Source organism: Engystomops pustulosus, chromosome 3 (genome assembly GCF_040894005.1).
Source record: "Engystomops pustulosus chromosome 3, aEngPut4.maternal, whole genome shotgun sequence".
Lineage (NCBI taxonomy): Eukaryota > Metazoa > Chordata > Amphibia > Anura > Leptodactylidae > Engystomops > Engystomops pustulosus.
The window spans coordinates 50,413,074-50,429,447 of NC_092413.1; the positions used below are offsets into that span (position 1 = coordinate 50,413,074).

A 16,374-nucleotide genomic window follows, 5' to 3' on the forward strand; every position below is an offset into this window, starting at 1 on the left:
CTGGCTTAGGGAGAGAGCCGTCAGCACGGGCGGGGGAGGGGAAGCAGGTGGCCCCCCCGCCGGCGGAACTCCTAGCAGCTTTCCAAGCCCAGCTCAGCTTTCCTGGAAGGAAAGCGGCCAGAGCGAGTGAGGGGAAGAAAGACAAGTGGGGGAACAGGAAACCCCCCAGAATTCAGGGTTCCTTCGGCCGCATTTGCATGTATGCAAGCCAGAGCCAGCTCCCACCAGTCTCAGCGGGGAGGAAGCAGAAACCACAATCATCCCTTTGTTTGATCCGGCCACCCCGGATCATGCGCTTTGCCGCGGCGGACCCTGTCCCCGCAGGGTTGACGACGTTTCGGAGGGAAAACCCGGCGCCGCGCGCGGCAAGAGGTCGCCGCCCTGATGCTGGCGGGCCCCGTGTCCCGCCTGCCCGGCCCCGGGAAGCGGGCCTGCTCTCAAGCCGGACTTATGCCTGGCGTGCCCCTGACAGTGCCCGCACTGTAAGTACAAAGACAGAGTCACCTGCTCCTGCCGGCGTCGTCGTCGTCGTCGTCTTCTTCTTCGGCGGCGGCGGCAAAAAAGGAGAAGTGGGGATGAGTAGGCGGGAGGCTTACCTCCTTTGCTGGATAAGGCAGTGGGCAAGTGACTTTTAAAAAAAAAAAAAAAAAAAATCTGGGTTTTTTTTTTTTTTTTTTTTTTTTTTTGTGCTGCTTCTGTTTTTTCCACCAGGACAAGGAAGCTTCAGCGAGCTGAAGCGTACAAAAATTGGTACGAAACTCAGTTCCGTTCCTCTCCACGGAAATCTTTAGTAAAAGGCGAAAGATTTTTGCGTTTTGAAGAAGAACCAGAGTTGGTGATTGAAGGCTAGAGGGCGCCACCGCCGGCCCCAGCCCCCGCCCAGGCCCAGGCTGGCTTAGGGAGAGAGCCGTCAGCACGGGCGGGGGAGGGGAAGCAGGTGGCCCCCCCGCCGGCGGAACTCCTAGCAGCTTTCCAAGCCCAGCTCAGCTTTCCTGGAAGGAAAGCGGCCAGAGCGAGTGAGGGGAAGAAAGACAAGTGGGGGAACAGGAAACCCCCCAGAATTCAGGGTTCCTTCGGCCGCATTTGCATGTATGCAAGCCAGAGCCAGCTCCCACCAGTCTCAGCGGGGAGGAAGCAGAAACCACAATCATCCCTTTGTTTGATCCGGCCACCCCGGATCATGCGCTTTGCCGCGGCGGACCCTGTCCCCGCAGGGTTGACGACGTTTCGGAGGGAAAACCCGGCGCCGCGCGCGGCAAGAGGTCGCCGCCCTGATGCTGGCGGGCCCCGTGTCCCGCCTGCCCGGCCCCGGGAAGCGGGCCTGCTCTCAAGCCGGACTTATGCCTGGCGTGCCCCTGACAGTGCCCGCACTGTAAGTACAAAGACAGAGTCACCTGCTCCTGCCGGCGTCGTCGTCGTCGTCGTCGTCTTCTTCTTCGGCGGCGGCGGCAAAAAAGGAGAAGTGGGGATGAGTAGGCGGGAGGCTTACCTCCTTTGCTGGATAAGGCAGTGGGCAAGTGACTTTTAAAAAAAAAAAAAAAAAAAAATCTGGGTTTTTTTTTTTTTTTTTTTTTTTTGTGCTGCTTCTGTTTTTTCCACCAGGACAAGGAAGCTTCAGCGAGCTGAAGCGTACAAAAATTGGTACGAAACTCAGTTCCGTTCCTCTCCACGGAAATCTTTAGTAAAAGGCGAAAGATTTTTGCGTTTTGAAGAAGAACCAGAGTTGGTGATTGAAGGCTAGAGGGCGCCACCGCCGGCCCCAGCCCCCGCCCAGGCCCAGGCTGGCTTAGGGAGAGAGCCGTCAGCACGGGCGGGGGAGGGGAAGCAGGTGGCCCCCCCGCCGGCGGAACTCCTAGCAGCTTTCCAAGCCCAGCTCAGCTTTCCTGGAAGGAAAGCGGCCAGAGCGAGTGAGGGGAAGAAAGACAAGTGGGGGAACAGGAAACCCCCCAGAATTCAGGGTTCCTTCGGCCGCATTTGCATGTATGCAAGCCAGAGCCAGCTCCCACCAGTCTCAGCGGGGAGGAAGCAGAAACCACAATCATCCCTTTGTTTGATCCGGCCACCCCGGATCATGCGCTTTGCCGCGGCGGAGCCTGTCCCCGCAGGGTTGACGACGTTTCGGAGGGAAAACCCGGCGCCGCGCGCGGCAAGAGGTCGCCGCCCTGATGCTGGCGGGCCCCGTGTCCCGCCTGCCCGGCCCCGGGAAGCGGGCCTGCTCTCAAGCCGGACTTATGCCTGGCGTGCCCCTGACAGTGCCCGCACTGTAAGTACAAAGACAGAGTCACCTGCTCCTGCCGGCGTCGTCGTCGTCGTCTTCTTCTTCGGCGGCGGCGGCAAAAAAGGAGAAGTGGGGATGAGTAGGCGGGAGGCTTACCTCCTTTGCTGGATAAGGCAGTGGGCAAGTGACTTTTAAAAAAAAAAAAAAAAAAAATCTGGGTTTTTTTTTTTTTTTTTTTTTTTTTTGTGCTGCTTCTGTTTTTTCCACCAGGACAAGGAAGCTTCAGCGAGCTGAAGCGTACAAAAATTGGTACGAAACTCAGTTCCGTTCCTCTCCACGGAAATCTTTAGTAAAAGGCGAAAGATTTTTGCGTTTTGAAGAAGAACCAGAGTTGGTGATTGAAGGCTAGAGGGCGCCACCGCCGGCCCCAGCCCCCGCCCAGGCCCAGGCTGGCTTAGGGAGAGAGCCGTCAGCACGGGCGGGGGAGGGGAAGCAGGTGGCCCCCCCGCCGGCGGAACTCCTAGCAGCTTTCCAAGCCCAGCTCAGCTTTCCTGGAAGGAAAGCGGCCAGAGCGAGTGAGGGGAAGAAAGACAAGTGGGGGAACAGGAAACCCCCCAGAATTCAGGGTTCCTTCGGCCGCATTTGCATGTATGCAAGCCAGAGCCAGCTCCCACCAGTCTCAGCGGGGAGGAAGCAGAAACCACAATCATCCCTTTGTTTGATCCGGCCACCCCGGATCATGCGCTTTGCCGCGGCGGACCCTGTCCCCGCAGGGTTGACGACGTTTCGGAGGGAAAACCCGGCGCCGCGCGCGGCAAGAGGTCGCCGCCCTGATGCTGGCGGGCCCCGTGTCCCGCCTGCCCGGCCCCGGGAAGCGGGCCTGCTCTCAAGCCGGACTTATGCCTGGCGTGCCCCTGACAGTGCCCGCACTGTAAGTACAAAGACAGAGTCACCTGCTCCTGCCGGCGGTCGTCGTCGTCGTCGTCGTCTTCTTCTTCGGCGGCGGCGGCAAAAAAGGAGAAGTGGGGATGAGTAGGCGGGAGGCTTACCTCCTTTGCTGGATAAGGCAGTGGGCAAGTGACTTTTAAAAAAAAAAAAAAAAAAATCTGGGTTTTTTTTTTTTTTTTTTTTTTTTTTTGTGCTGCTTCTGTTTTTTCCACCAGGACAAGGAAGCTTCAGCGAGCTGAAGCGTACAAAAATTGGTACGAAACTCAGTTCCGTTCCTCTCCACGGAAATCTTTAGTAAAAGGCGAAAGATTTTTGCGTTTTGAAGAAGAACCAGAGTTGGTGATTGAAGGCTAGAGGGCGCCACCGCCGGCCCCAGCCCCCGCCCAGGCCCAGGCTGGCTTAGGGAGAGAGCCGTCAGCACGGGCGGGGGAGGGGAAGCAGGTGGCCCCCCCGCCGGCGGAACTCCTAGCAGCTTTCCAAGCCCAGCTCAGCTTTCCTGGAAGGAAAGCGGCCAGAGCGAGTGAGGGGAAGAAAGACAAGTGGGGGAACAGGAAACCCCCCAGAATTCAGGGTTCCTTCGGCCGCATTTGCATGTATGCAAGCCAGAGCCAGCTCCCACCAGTCTCAGCGGGGAGGAAGCAGAAACCACAATCATCCCTTTGTTTGATCCGGCCACCCCGGATCATGCGCTTTGCCGCGGCGGACCCTGTCCCCGCAGGGTTGACGACGTTTCGGAGGGAAAACCCGGCGCCGCGCGCGGCAAGAGGTCGCCGCCCTGATGCTGGCGGGCCCCGTGTCCCGCCTGCCCGGCCCCGGGAAGCGGGCCTGCTCTCAAGCCGGACTTATGCCTGGCGTGCCCCTGACAGTGCCCGCACTGTAAGTACAAAGACAGAGTCACCTGCTCCTGCCGGCGTCGTCGTCGTCGTCGTCTTCTTCTTCGGCGGCGGCGGCAAAAAAGGAGAAGTGGGGATGAGTAGGCGGGAGGCTTACCTCCTTTGCTGGATAAGGCAGTGGGCAAGTGACTTTTAAAAAAAAAAAAAAAAAAAATCTGGGTTTTTTTTTTTTTTTTTTTTTTTTTTTGTGCTGCTTCTGTTTTTTCCACCAGGACAAGGAAGCTTCAGCGAGCTGAAGCGTACAAAAATTGGTACGAAACTCAGTTCCGTTCCTCTCCACGGAAATCTTTAGTAAAAGGCGAAAGATTTTTGCGTTTTGAAGAAGAACCAGAGTTGGTGATTGAAGGCTAGAGGGCGCCACCGCCGGCCCCAGCCCCCGCCCAGGCCCAGGCTGGCTTAGGGAGAGAGCCGTCAGCACGGGCGGGGGAGGGGAAGCAGGTGGCCCCCCCGCCGGCGGAACTCCTAGCAGCTTTCCAAGCCCAGCTCAGCTTTCCTGGAAGGAAAGCGGCCAGAGCGAGTGAGGGGAAGAAAGACAAGTGGGGGAACAGGAAACCCCCCAGAATTCAGGGTTCCTTCGGCCGCATTTGCATGTATGCAAGCCAGAGCCAGCTCCCACCAGTCTCAGCGGGGAGGAAGCAGAAACCACAATCATCCCTTTGTTTGATCCGGCCACCCCGGATCATGCGCTTTGCCGCGGCGGACCCTGTCCCCGCAGGGTTGACGACGTTTCGGAGGGAAAACCCGGCGCCGCGCGCGGCAAGAGGTCGCCGCCCTGATGCTGGCGGGCCCCGTGTCCCGCCTGCCCGGCCCCGGGAAGCGGGCCTGCTCTCAAGCCGGACTTATGCCTGGCGTGCCCCTGACAGTGCCCGCACTGTAAGTACAAAGACAGAGTCACCTGCTCCTGCCGGCGTCGTCGTCGTCGTCGTCGTCGTCTTCTTCGGCGGCGGCGGCAAAAAAGGAGAAGTGGGGATGAGTAGGCGGGAGGCTTACCTCCTTTGCTGGATAAGGCAGTGGGCAAGTGACTTTTAAAAAAAAAAAAAAAAAAATCTGGGTTTTTTTTTTTTTTTTTTTTTTTTTTTGTGCTGCTTCTGTTTTTTCCACCAGGACAAGGAAGCTTCAGCGAGCTGAAGCGTACAAAAATTGGTACGAAACTCAGTTCCGTTCCTCTCCACGGAAATCTTTAGTAAAAGGCGAAAGATTTTTGCGTTTTGAAGAAGAACCAGAGTTGGTGATTGAAGGCTAGAGGGCGCCACCGCCGGCCCCAGCCCCCGCCCAGGCCCAGGCTGGCTTAGGGAGAGAGCCGTCAGCACGGGCGGGGGAGGGGAAGCAGGTGGCCCCCCCGCCGGCGGAACTCCTAGCAGCTTTCCAAGCCCAGCTCAGCTTTCCTGGAAGGAAAGCGGCCAGAGCGAGTGAGGGGAAGAAAGACAAGTGGGGGAACAGGAAACCCCCCAGAATTCAGGGTTCCTTCGGCCGCATTTGCATGTATGCAAGCCAGAGCCAGCTCCCACCAGTCTCAGCGGGGAGGAAGCAGAAACCACAATCATCCCTTTGTTTGATCCGGCCACCCCGGATCATGCGCTTTGCCGCGGCGGACCCTGTCCCCGCAGGGTTGACGACGTTTCGGAGGGAAAACCCGGCGCCGCGCGCGGCAAGAGGTCGCCGCCCTGATGCTGGCGGGCCCCGTGTCCCGCCTGCCCGGCCCCGGGAAGCGGGCCTGCTCTCAAGCCGGACTTATGCCTGGCGTGCCCCTGACAGTGCCCGCACTGTAAGTACAAAGACAGAGTCACCTGCTCCTGCCGGCGTCGTCGTCGTCGTCGTCGTCTTCTTCTTCGGCGGCGGCGGCAAAAAAGGAGAAGTGGGGATGAGTAGGCGGGAGGCTTACCTCCTTTGCTGGATAAGGCAGTGGGCAAGTGACTTTTAAAAAAAAAAAAAAAAAAAATCTGGGTTTTTTTTTTTTTTTTTTTTTTTTTTTGTGCTGCTTCTGTTTTTTCCACCAGGACAAGGAAGCTTCAGCGAGCTGAAGCGTACAAAAATTGGTACGAAACTCAGTTCCGTTCCTCTCCACGGAAATCTTTAGTAAAAGGCGAAAGATTTTTGCGTTTTGAAGAAGAACCAGAGTTGGTGATTGAAGGCTAGAGGGCGCCACCGCCGGCCCCAGCCCCCGCCCAGGCCCAGGCTGGCTTAGGGAGAGAGCCGTCAGCACGGGCGGGGGAGGGGAAGCAGGTGGCCCCCCCGCCGGCGGAACTCCTAGCAGCTTTCCAAGCCCAGCTCAGCTTTCCTGGAAGGAAAGCGGCCAGAGCGAGTGAGGGGAAGAAAGACAAGTGGGGGAACAGGAAACCCCCCAGAATTCAGGGTTCCTTCGGCCGCATTTGCATGTATGCAAGCCAGAGCCAGCTCCCACCAGTCTCAGCGGGGAGGAAGCAGAAACCACAATCATCCCTTTGTTTGATCCGGCCACCCCGGATCATGCGCTTTGCCGCGGCGGACCCTGTCCCCGCAGGGTTGACGACGTTTCGGAGGGAAAACCCGGCGCCGCGCGCGGCAAGAGGTCGCCGCCCTGATGCTGGCGGGCCCCGTGTCCCGCCTGCCCGGCCCCGGGAAGCGGGCCTGCTCTCAAGCCGGACTTATGCCTGGCGTGCCCCTGACAGTGCCCGCACTGTAAGTACAAAGACAGAGTCACCTGCTCCTGCCGGCGTCGTCGTCGTCGTCGTCTTCTTCTTCGGCGGCGGCGGCAAAAAAGGAGAAGTGGGGATGAGTAGGCGGGAGGCTTACCTCCTTTGCTGGATAAGGCAGTGGGCAAGTGACTTTTAAAAAAAAAAAAAAAAAAATCTGGGTTTTTTTTTTTTTTTTTTTTTTTTTTTGTGCTGCTTCTGTTTTTTCCACCAGGACAAGGAAGCTTCAGCGAGCTGAAGCGTACAAAAATTGGTACGAAACTCAGTTCCGTTCCTCTCCACGGAAATCTTTAGTAAAAGGCGAAAGATTTTTGCGTTTTGAAGAAGAACCAGAGTTGGTGATTGAAGGCTAGAGGGCGCCACCGCCGGCCCCAGCCCCCGCCCAGGCCCAGGCTGGCTTAGGGAGAGAGCCGTCAGCACGGGCGGGGGAGGGGAAGCAGGTGGCCCCCCCGCCGGCGGAACTCCTAGCAGCTTTCCAAGCCCAGCTCAGCTTTCCTGGAAGGAAAGCGGCCAGAGCGAGTGAGGGGAAGAAAGACAAGTGGGGGAACAGGAAACCCCCCAGAATTCAGGGTTCCTTCGGCCGCATTTGCATGTATGCAAGCCAGAGCCAGCTCCCACCAGTCTCAGCGGGGAGGAAGCAGAAACCACAATCATCCCTTTGTTTGATCCGGCCACCCCGGATCATGCGCTTTGCCGCGGCGGACCCTGTCCCCGCAGGGTTGACGACGTTTCGGAGGGAAAACCCGGCGCCGCGCGCGGCAAGAGGTCGCCGCCCTGATGCTGGCGGGCCCCGTGTCCCGCCTGCCCGGCCCCGGGAAGCGGGCCTGCTCTCAAGCCGGACTTATGCCTGGCGTGCCCCTGACAGTGCCCGCACTGTAAGTACAAAGACAGAGTCACCTGCTCCTGCCGGCGTCGTCGTCGTCGTCGTCGTCTTCTTCTTCGGCGGCGGCGGCAAAAAAGGAGAAGTGGGGATGAGTAGGCGGGAGGCTTACCTCCTTTGCTGGATAAGGCAGTGGGCAAGTGACTTTTAAAAAAAAAAAAAAAAAAAATCTGGGTTTTTTTTTTTTTTTTTTTTTTTTTTTTGTGCTGCTTCTGTTTTTTCCACCAGGACAAGGAAGCTTCAGCGAGCTGAAGCGTACAAAAATTGGTACGAAACTCAGTTCCGTTCCTCTCCACGGAAATCTTTAGTAAAAGGCGAAAGATTTTTGCGTTTTGAAGAAGAACCAGAGTTGGTGATTGAAGGCTAGAGGGCGCCACCGCCGGCCCCAGCCCCCGCCCAGGCCCAGGCTGGCTTAGGGAGAGAGCCGTCAGCACGGGCGGGGGAGGGGAAGCAGGTGGCCCCCCCGCCGGCGGAACTCCTAGCAGCTTTCCAAGCCCAGCTCAGCTTTCCTGGAAGGAAAGCGGCCAGAGCGAGTGAGGGGAAGAAAGACAAGTGGGGGAACAGGAAACCCCCCAGAATTCAGGGTTCCTTCGGCCGCATTTGCATGTATGCAAGCCAGAGCCAGCTCCCACCAGTCTCAGCGGGGAGGAAGCAGAAACCACAATCATCCCTTTGTTTGATCCGGCCACCCCGGATCATGCGCTTTGCCGCGGCGGACCCTGTCCCCGCAGGGTTGACGACGTTTCGGAGGGAAAACCCGGCGCCGCGCGCGGCAAGAGGTCGCCGCCCTGATGCTGGCGGGCCCCGTGTCCCGCCTGCCCGGCCCCGGGAAGCGGGCCTGCTCTCAAGCCGGACTTATGCCTGGCGTGCCCCTGACAGTGCCCGCACTGTAAGTACAAAGACAGAGTCACCTGCTCCTGCCGGCGTCGTCGTCGTCGTCGTCTTCTTCTTCGGCGGCGGCGGCAAAAAAGGAGAAGTGGGGATGAGTAGGCGGGAGGCTTACCTCCTTTGCTGGATAAGGCAGTGGGCAAGTGACTTTTAAAAAAAAAAAAAAAAAAATCTGGGTTTTTTTTTTTTTTTTTTTTTTTTTTTTGTGCTGCTTCTGTTTTTTCCACCAGGACAAGGAAGCTTCAGCGAGCTGAAGCGTACAAAAATTGGTACGAAACTCAGTTCCGTTCCTCTCCACGGAAATCTTTAGTAAAAGGCGAAAGATTTTTGCGTTTTGAAGAAGAACCAGAGTTGGTGATTGAAGGCTAGAGGGCGCCACCGCCGGCCCCAGCCCCCGCCCAGGCCCAGGCTGGCTTAGGGAGAGAGCCGTCAGCACGGGCGGGGGAGGGGAAGCAGGTGGCCCCCCCGCCGGCGGAACTCCTAGCAGCTTTCCAAGCCCAGCTCAGCTTTCCTGGAAGGAAAGCGGCCAGAGCGAGTGAGGGGAAGAAAGACAAGTGGGGGAACAGGAAACCCCCCAGAATTCAGGGTTCCTTCGGCCGCATTTGCATGTATGCAAGCCAGAGCCAGCTCCCACCAGTCTCAGCGGGGAGGAAGCAGAAACCACAATCATCCCTTTGTTTGATCCGGCCACCCCGGATCATGCGCTTTGCCGCGGCGGACCCTGTCCCCGCAGGGTTGACGACGTTTCGGAGGGAAAACCCGGCGCCGCGCGCGGCAAGAGGTCGCCGCCCTGATGCTGGCGGGCCCCGTGTCCCGCCTGCCCGGCCCCGGGAAGCGGGCCTGCTCTCAAGCCGGACTTATGCCTGGCGTGCCCCTGACAGTGCCCGCACTGTAAGTACAAAGACAGAGTCACCTGCTCCTGCCGGCGTCGTCGTCGTCGTCGTCGTCTTCTTCTTCGGCGGCGGCGGCAAAAAAGGAGAAGTGGGGATGAGTAGGCGGGAGGCTTACCTCCTTTGCTGGATAAGGCAGTGGGCAAGTGACTTTTAAAAAAAAAAAAAAAAAAAAATCTGGGTTTTTTTTTTTTTTTTTTTTTTTTGTGCTGCTTCTGTTTTTTCCACCAGGACAAGGAAGCTTCAGCGAGCTGAAGCGTACAAAAATTGGTACGAAACTCAGTTCCGTTCCTCTCCACGGAAATCTTTAGTAAAAGGCGAAAGATTTTTGCGTTTTGAAGAAGAACCAGAGTTGGTGATTGAAGGCTAGAGGGCGCCACCGCCGGCCCCAGCCCCCGCCCAGGCCCAGGCTGGCTTAGGGAGAGAGCCGTCAGCACGGGCGGGGGAGGGGAAGCAGGTGGCCCCCCCGCCGGCGGAACTCCTAGCAGCTTTCCAAGCCCAGCTCAGCTTTCCTGGAAGGAAAGCGGCCAGAGCGAGTGAGGGGAAGAAAGACAAGTGGGGGAACAGGAAACCCCCCAGAATTCAGGGTTCCTTCGGCCGCATTTGCATGTATGCAAGCCAGAGCCAGCTCCCACCAGTCTCAGCGGGGAGGAAGCAGAAACCACAATCATCCCTTTGTTTGATCCGGCCACCCCGGATCATGCGCTTTGCCGCGGCGGAGCCTGTCCCCGCAGGGTTGACGACGTTTCGGAGGGAAAACCCGGCGCCGCGCGCGGCAAGAGGTCGCCGCCCTGATGCTGGCGGGCCCCGTGTCCCGCCTGCCCGGCCCCGGGAAGCGGGCCTGCTCTCAAGCCGGACTTATGCCTGGCGTGCCCCTGACAGTGCCCGCACTGTAAGTACAAAGACAGAGTCACCTGCTCCTGCCGGCGTCGTCGTCGTCGTCTTCTTCTTCGGCGGCGGCGGCAAAAAAGGAGAAGTGGGGATGAGTAGGCGGGAGGCTTACCTCCTTTGCTGGATAAGGCAGTGGGCAAGTGACTTTTAAAAAAAAAAAAAAAAAAAATCTGGGTTTTTTTTTTTTTTTTTTTTTTTTTTGTGCTGCTTCTGTTTTTTCCACCAGGACAAGGAAGCTTCAGCGAGCTGAAGCGTACAAAAATTGGTACGAAACTCAGTTCCGTTCCTCTCCACGGAAATCTTTAGTAAAAGGCGAAAGATTTTTGCGTTTTGAAGAAGAACCAGAGTTGGTGATTGAAGGCTAGAGGGCGCCACCGCCGGCCCCAGCCCCCGCCCAGGCCCAGGCTGGCTTAGGGAGAGAGCCGTCAGCACGGGCGGGGGAGGGGAAGCAGGTGGCCCCCCCGCCGGCGGAACTCCTAGCAGCTTTCCAAGCCCAGCTCAGCTTTCCTGGAAGGAAAGCGGCCAGAGCGAGTGAGGGGAAGAAAGACAAGTGGGGGAACAGGAAACCCCCCAGAATTCAGGGTTCCTTCGGCCGCATTTGCATGTATGCAAGCCAGAGCCAGCTCCCACCAGTCTCAGCGGGGAGGAAGCAGAAACCACAATCATCCCTTTGTTTGATCCGGCCACCCCGGATCATGCGCTTTGCCGCGGCGGACCCTGTCCCCGCAGGGTTGACGACGTTTCGGAGGGAAAACCCGGCGCCGCGCGCGGCAAGAGGTCGCCGCCCTGATGCTGGCGGGCCCCGTGTCCCGCCTGCCCGGCCCCGGGAAGCGGGCCTGCTCTCAAGCCGGACTTATGCCTGGCGTGCCCCTGACAGTGCCCGCACTGTAAGTACAAAGACAGAGTCACCTGCTCCTGCCGGCGTCGTCGTCGTCGTCGTCGTCTTCTTCTTCGGCGGCGGCGGCAAAAAAGGAGAAGTGGGGATGAGTAGGCGGGAGGCTTACCTCCTTTGCTGGATAAGGCAGTGGGCAAGTGACTTTTAAAAAAAAAAAAAAAAAAAATCTGGGTTTTTTTTTTTTTTTTTTTTTTTTTTGTGCTGCTTCTGTTTTTTCCACCAGGACAAGGAAGCTTCAGCGAGCTGAAGCGTACAAAAATTGGTACGAAACTCAGTTCCGTTCCTCTCCACGGAAATCTTTAGTAAAAGGCGAAAGATTTTTGCGTTTTGAAGAAGAACCAGAGTTGGTGATTGAAGGCTAGAGGGCGCCACCGCCGGCCCCAGCCCCCGCCCAGGCCCAGGCTGGCTTAGGGAGAGAGCCGTCAGCACGGGCGGGGGAGGGGAAGCAGGTGGCCCCCCCGCCGGCGGAACTCCTAGCAGCTTTCCAAGCCCAGCTCAGCTTTCCTGGAAGGAAAGCGGCCAGAGCGAGTGAGGGGAAGAAAGACAAGTGGGGGAACAGGAAACCCCCCAGAATTCAGGGTTCCTTCGGCCGCATTTGCATGTATGCAAGCCAGAGCCAGCTCCCACCAGTCTCAGCGGGGAGGAAGCAGAAACCACAATCATCCCTTTGTTTGATCCGGCCACCCCGGATCATGCGCTTTGCCGCGGCGGACCCTGTCCCCGCAGGGTTGACGACGTTTCGGAGGGAAAACCCGGCGCCGCGCGCGGCAAGAGGTCGCCGCCCTGATGCTGGCGGGCCCCGTGTCCCGCCTGCCCGGCCCCGGGAAGCGGGCCTGCTCTCAAGCCGGACTTATGCCTGGCGTGCCCCTGACAGTGCCCGCACTGTAAGTACAAAGACAGAGTCACCTGCTCCTGCCGGCGTCGTCGTCGTCGTCGTCTTCTTCTTCGGCGGCGGCGGCAAGAAAGGAGAAGTGGGGATGAGTAGGCGGGAGGCTTACCTCCTTTGCTGGATAAGGCAGTGGGCAAGTGACTTTTAAAAAAAAAAAAAAAAAAAATCTGGGTTTTTTTTTTTTTTTTTTTTTTTTTTTTGTGCTGCTTCTGTTTTTTCCACCAGGACAAGGAAGCTTCAGCGAGCTGAAGCGTACAAAAATTGGTACGAAACTCAGTTCCGTTCCTCTCCACGGAAATCTTTAGTAAAAGGCGAAAGATTTTTGCGTTTTGAAGAAGAACCAGAGTTGGTGATTGAAGGCTAGAGGGCGCCACCGCCGGCCCCAGCCCCCGCCCAGGCCCAGGCTGGCTTAGGGAGAGAGCCGTCAGCACGGGCGGGGGAGGGGAAGCAGGTGGCCCCCCCGCCGGCGGAACTCCTAGCAGCTTTCCAAGCCCAGCTCAGCTTTCCTGGAAGGAAAGCGGCCAGAGCGAGTGAGGGGAAGAAAGACAAGTGGGGGAACAGGAAACCCCCCAGAATTCAGGGTTCCTTCGGCCGCATTTGCATGTATGCAAGCCAGAGCCAGCTCCCACCAGTCTCAGCGGGGAGGAAGCAGAAACCACAATCATCCCTTTGTTTGATCCGGCCACCCCGGATCATGCGCTTTGCCGCGGCGGACCCTGTCCCCGCAGGGTTGACGACGTTTCGGAGGGAAAACCCGGCGCCGCGCGCGGCAAGAGGTCGCCGCCCTGATGCTGGCGGGCCCCGTGTCCCGCCTGCCCGGCCCCGGGAAGCGGGCCTGCTCTCAAGCCGGACTTATGCCTGGCGTGCCCCTGACAGTGCCCGCACTGTAAGTACAAAGACAGAGTCACCTGCTCCTGCCGGCGTCGTCGTCGTCGTCTTCTTCTTCGGCGGCGGCGGCAAAAAAGGAGAAGTGGGGATGAGTAGGCGGGAGGCTTACCTCCTTTGCTGGATAAGGCAGTGGGCAAGTGACTTTTAAAAAAAAAAAAAAAAAAAATCTGGGTTTTTTTTTTTTTTTTTTTTTTTTTTTGTGCTGCTTCTGTTTTTTCCACCAGGACAAGGAAGCTTCAGCGAGCTGAAGCGTACAAAAATTGGTACGAAACTCAGTTCCGTTCCTCTCCACGGAAATCTTTAGTAAAAGGCGAAAGATTTTTGCGTTTTGAAGAAGAACCAGAGTTGGTGATTGAAGGCTAGAGGGCGCCACCGCCGGCCCCAGCCCCCGCCCAGGCCCAGGCTGGCTTAGGGAGAGAGCCGTCAGCACGGGCGGGGGAGGGGAAGCAGGTGGCCCCCCCGCCGGCGGAACTCCTAGCAGCTTTCCAAGCCCAGCTCAGCTTTCCTGGAAGGAAAGCGGCCAGAGCGAGTGAGGGGAAGAAAGACAAGTGGGGGAACAGGAAACCCCCCAGAATTCAGGGTTCCTTCGGCCGCATTTGCATGTATGCAAGCCAGAGCCAGCTCCCACCAGTCTCAGCGGGGAGGAAGCAGAAACCACAATCATCCCTTTGTTTGATCCGGCCACCCCGGATCATGCGCTTTGCCGCGGCGGACCCTGTCCCCGCAGGGTTGACGACGTTTCGGAGGGAAAACCCGGCGCCGCGCGCGGCAAGAGGTCGCCGCCCTGATGCTGGCGGGCCCCGTGTCCCGCCTGCCCGGCCCCGGGAAGCGGGCCTGCTCTCAAGCCGGACTTATGCCTGGCGTGCCCCTGACAGTGCCCGCACTGTAAGTACAAAGACAGAGTCACCTGCTCCTGCCGGCGTCGTCGTCGTCGTCGTCGTCGTCTTCTTCGGCGGCGGCGGCAAAAAAGGAGAAGTGGGGATGAGTAGGCGGGAGGCTTACCTCCTTTGCTGGATAAGGCAGTGGGCAAGTGACTTTTAAAAAAAAAAAAAAAAAAAATCTGGGTTTTTTTTTTTTTTTTTTTTTTTTTTTTGTGCTGCTTCTGTTTTTTCCACCAGGACAAGGAAGCTTCAGCGAGCTGAAGCGTACAAAAATTGGTACGAAACTCAGTTCCGTTCCTCTCCACGGAAATCTTTAGTAAAAGGCGAAAGATTTTTGCGTTTTGAAGAAGAACCAGAGTTGGTGATTGAAGGCTAGAGGGCGCCACCGCCGGCCCCAGCCCCCGCCCAGGCCCAGGCTGGCTTAGGGAGAGAGCCGTCAGCACGGGCGGGGGAGGGGAAGCAGGTGGCCCCCCCGCCGGCGGAACTCCTAGCAGCTTTCCAAGCCCAGCTCAGCTTTCCTGGAAGGAAAGCGGCCAGAGCGAGTGAGGGGAAGAAAGACAAGTGGGGGAACAGGAAACCCCCCAGAATTCAGGGTTCCTTCGGCCGCATTTGCATGTATGCAAGCCAGAGCCAGCTCCCACCAGTCTCAGCGGGGAGGAAGCAGAAACCACAATCATCCCTTTGTTTGATCCGGCCACCCCGGATCATGCGCTTTGCCGCGGCGGACCCTGTCCCCGCAGGGTTGACGACGTTTCGGAGGGAAAACCCGGCGCCGCGCGCGGCAAGAGGTCGCCGCCCTGATGCTGGCGGGCCCCGTGTCCCGCCTGCCCGGCCCCGGGAAGCGGGCCTGCTCTCAAGCCGGACTTATGCCTGGCGTGCCCCTGACAGTGCCCGCACTGTAAGTACAAAGACAGAGTCACCTGCTCCTGCCGGCGTCGTCGTCGTCGTCGTCTTCTTCTTCGGCGGCGGCGGCAAAAAAGGAGAAGTGGGGATGAGTAGGCGGGAGGCTTACCTCCTTTGCTGGATAAGGCAGTGGGCAAGTGACTTTTAAAAAAAAAAAAAAAAAAAATCTGGGTTTTTTTTTTTTTTTTTTTTTTTTTTTGTGCTGCTTCTGTTTTTTCCACCAGGACAAGGAAGCTTCAGCGAGCTGAAGCGTACAAAAATTGGTACGAAACTCAGTTCCGTTCCTCTCCACGGAAATCTTTAGTAAAAGGCGAAAGATTTTTGCGTTTTGAAGAAGAACCAGAGTTGGTGATTGAAGGCTAGAGGGCGCCACCGCCGGCCCCAGCCCCCGCCCAGGCCCAGGCTGGCTTAGGGAGAGAGCCGTCAGCACGGGCGGGGGAGGGGAAGCAGGTGGCCCCCCCGCCGGCGGAACTCCTAGCAGCTTTCCAAGCCCAGCTCAGCTTTCCTGGAAGGAAAGCGGCCAGAGCGAGTGAGGGGAAGAAAGACAAGTGGGGGAACAGGAAACCCCCCAGAATTCAGGGTTCCTTCGGCCGCATTTGCATGTATGCAAGCCAGAGCCAGCTCCCACCAGTCTCAGCGGGGAGGAAGCAGAAACCACAATCATCCCTTTGTTTGATCCGGCCACCCCGGATCATGCGCTTTGCCGCGGCGGACCCTGTCCCCGCAGGGTTGACGACGTTTCGGAGGGAAAACCCGGCGCCGCGCGCGGCAAGAGGTCGCCGCCCTGATGCTGGCGGGCCCCGTGTCCCGCCTGCCCGGCCCCGGGAAGCGGGCCTGCTCTCAAGCCGGACTTATGCCTGGCGTGCCCCTGACAGTGCCCGCACTGTAAGTACAAAGACAGAGTCACCTGCTCCTGCCGGCGTCGTCGTCGTCGTCGTCGTCTTCTTCTTCGGCGGCGGCGGCAAAAAAGGAGAAGTGGGGATGAGTAGGCGGGAGGCTTACCTCCTTTGCTGGATAAGGCAGTGGGCAAGTGACTTTTAAAAAAAAAAAAAAAAAAAAATCTGGGTTTTTTTTTTTTTTTTTTTTTTTTGTGCTGCTTCTGTTTTTTCCACCAGGACAAGGAAGCTTCAGCGAGCTGAAGCGTACAAAAATTGGTACGAAACTCAGTTCCGTTCCTCTCCACGGAAATCTTTAGTAAAAGGCGAAAGATTTTTGCGTTTTGAAGAAGAACCAGAGTTGGTGATTGAAGGCTAGAGGGCGCCACCGCCGGCCCCAGCCCCCGCCCAGGCCCAGGCTGGCTTAGGGAGAGAGCCGTCAGCACGGGCGGGGGAGGGGAAGCAGGTGGCCCCCCCGCCGGCGGAACTCCTAGCAGCTTTCCAAGCCCAGCTCAGCTTTCCTGGAAGGAAAGCGGCCAGAGCGAGTGAGGGGAAGAAAGACAAGTGGGGGAACAGGAAACCCCCCAGAATTCAGGGTTCCTTCGGCCGCATTTGCATGTATGCAAGCCAGAGCCAGCTCCCACCAGTCTCAGCGGGGAGGAAGCAGAAACCACAATCATCCCTTTGTTTGATCCGGCCACCCCGGATCATGCGCTTTGCCGCGGCGGAGCCTGTCCCCGCAGGGTTGACGACGTTTCGGAGG

At 57.9% G+C, this 16,374-nt stretch overlaps 18 non-coding genes across 18 annotated transcripts; all 18 read right to left on the reverse strand.

Annotated features, from left to right (window-relative positions):
• Nucleotides 1-719: 719 nt before the first annotated feature.
• Nucleotides 720-835, reverse strand: LOC140123211 (U5 spliceosomal RNA). The gene has a single exon (XR_011854546.1). It is a non-coding gene; the product is annotated as a U5 spliceosomal RNA (small nuclear RNA).
• A 775-nt stretch (nucleotides 836-1,610) lies between these two features.
• LOC140123212 (U5 spliceosomal RNA) lies at nucleotides 1,611-1,726 on the reverse strand. The gene has a single exon (XR_011854547.1). It is a non-coding gene; the product is annotated as a U5 spliceosomal RNA (small nuclear RNA).
• A 770-nt stretch (nucleotides 1,727-2,496) lies between these two features.
• Nucleotides 2,497-2,612, reverse strand: LOC140123213 (U5 spliceosomal RNA). The gene has a single exon (XR_011854548.1). It is a non-coding gene; the product is annotated as a U5 spliceosomal RNA (small nuclear RNA).
• Nucleotides 2,613-3,389: 777 nt separating this feature from the next.
• LOC140123214 (U5 spliceosomal RNA) lies at nucleotides 3,390-3,505 on the reverse strand. Its single transcript, XR_011854549.1, has one exon. It is a non-coding gene; the product is annotated as a U5 spliceosomal RNA (small nuclear RNA).
• Nucleotides 3,506-4,279: 774 nt separating this feature from the next.
• On the reverse strand, nucleotides 4,280-4,395 carry LOC140123215 (U5 spliceosomal RNA). The gene has a single exon (XR_011854550.1). It is a non-coding gene; the product is annotated as a U5 spliceosomal RNA (small nuclear RNA).
• A 776-nt stretch (nucleotides 4,396-5,171) lies between these two features.
• LOC140123216 (U5 spliceosomal RNA) lies at nucleotides 5,172-5,287 on the reverse strand. Its single transcript, XR_011854551.1, has one exon. It is a non-coding gene; the product is annotated as a U5 spliceosomal RNA (small nuclear RNA).
• A 777-nt stretch (nucleotides 5,288-6,064) lies between these two features.
• LOC140123217 (U5 spliceosomal RNA) lies at nucleotides 6,065-6,180 on the reverse strand. The gene has a single exon (XR_011854552.1). It is a non-coding gene; the product is annotated as a U5 spliceosomal RNA (small nuclear RNA).
• A 773-nt stretch (nucleotides 6,181-6,953) lies between these two features.
• On the reverse strand, nucleotides 6,954-7,069 carry LOC140123218 (U5 spliceosomal RNA). The gene has a single exon (XR_011854553.1). It is a non-coding gene; the product is annotated as a U5 spliceosomal RNA (small nuclear RNA).
• A 778-nt stretch (nucleotides 7,070-7,847) lies between these two features.
• Nucleotides 7,848-7,963, reverse strand: LOC140123220 (U5 spliceosomal RNA). The gene has a single exon (XR_011854555.1). It is a non-coding gene; the product is annotated as a U5 spliceosomal RNA (small nuclear RNA).
• Nucleotides 7,964-8,737: 774 nt separating this feature from the next.
• Nucleotides 8,738-8,853, reverse strand: LOC140123221 (U5 spliceosomal RNA). Its single transcript, XR_011854556.1, has one exon. It is a non-coding gene; the product is annotated as a U5 spliceosomal RNA (small nuclear RNA).
• Nucleotides 8,854-9,628: 775 nt separating this feature from the next.
• LOC140123222 (U5 spliceosomal RNA) lies at nucleotides 9,629-9,744 on the reverse strand. The gene has a single exon (XR_011854557.1). It is a non-coding gene; the product is annotated as a U5 spliceosomal RNA (small nuclear RNA).
• A 770-nt stretch (nucleotides 9,745-10,514) lies between these two features.
• On the reverse strand, nucleotides 10,515-10,630 carry LOC140123223 (U5 spliceosomal RNA). Its single transcript, XR_011854558.1, has one exon. It is a non-coding gene; the product is annotated as a U5 spliceosomal RNA (small nuclear RNA).
• A 776-nt stretch (nucleotides 10,631-11,406) lies between these two features.
• On the reverse strand, nucleotides 11,407-11,522 carry LOC140123224 (U5 spliceosomal RNA). Its single transcript, XR_011854559.1, has one exon. It is a non-coding gene; the product is annotated as a U5 spliceosomal RNA (small nuclear RNA).
• A 775-nt stretch (nucleotides 11,523-12,297) lies between these two features.
• Nucleotides 12,298-12,413, reverse strand: LOC140123225 (U5 spliceosomal RNA). Its single transcript, XR_011854560.1, has one exon. It is a non-coding gene; the product is annotated as a U5 spliceosomal RNA (small nuclear RNA).
• A 771-nt stretch (nucleotides 12,414-13,184) lies between these two features.
• LOC140123226 (U5 spliceosomal RNA) lies at nucleotides 13,185-13,300 on the reverse strand. The gene has a single exon (XR_011854561.1). It is a non-coding gene; the product is annotated as a U5 spliceosomal RNA (small nuclear RNA).
• Nucleotides 13,301-14,078: 778 nt separating this feature from the next.
• LOC140123227 (U5 spliceosomal RNA) lies at nucleotides 14,079-14,194 on the reverse strand. The gene has a single exon (XR_011854562.1). It is a non-coding gene; the product is annotated as a U5 spliceosomal RNA (small nuclear RNA).
• Nucleotides 14,195-14,968: 774 nt separating this feature from the next.
• On the reverse strand, nucleotides 14,969-15,084 carry LOC140123229 (U5 spliceosomal RNA). Its single transcript, XR_011854563.1, has one exon. It is a non-coding gene; the product is annotated as a U5 spliceosomal RNA (small nuclear RNA).
• Nucleotides 15,085-15,859: 775 nt separating this feature from the next.
• Nucleotides 15,860-15,975, reverse strand: LOC140123230 (U5 spliceosomal RNA). Its single transcript, XR_011854564.1, has one exon. It is a non-coding gene; the product is annotated as a U5 spliceosomal RNA (small nuclear RNA).
• Nucleotides 15,976-16,374: the final 399 nt, after the last annotated feature.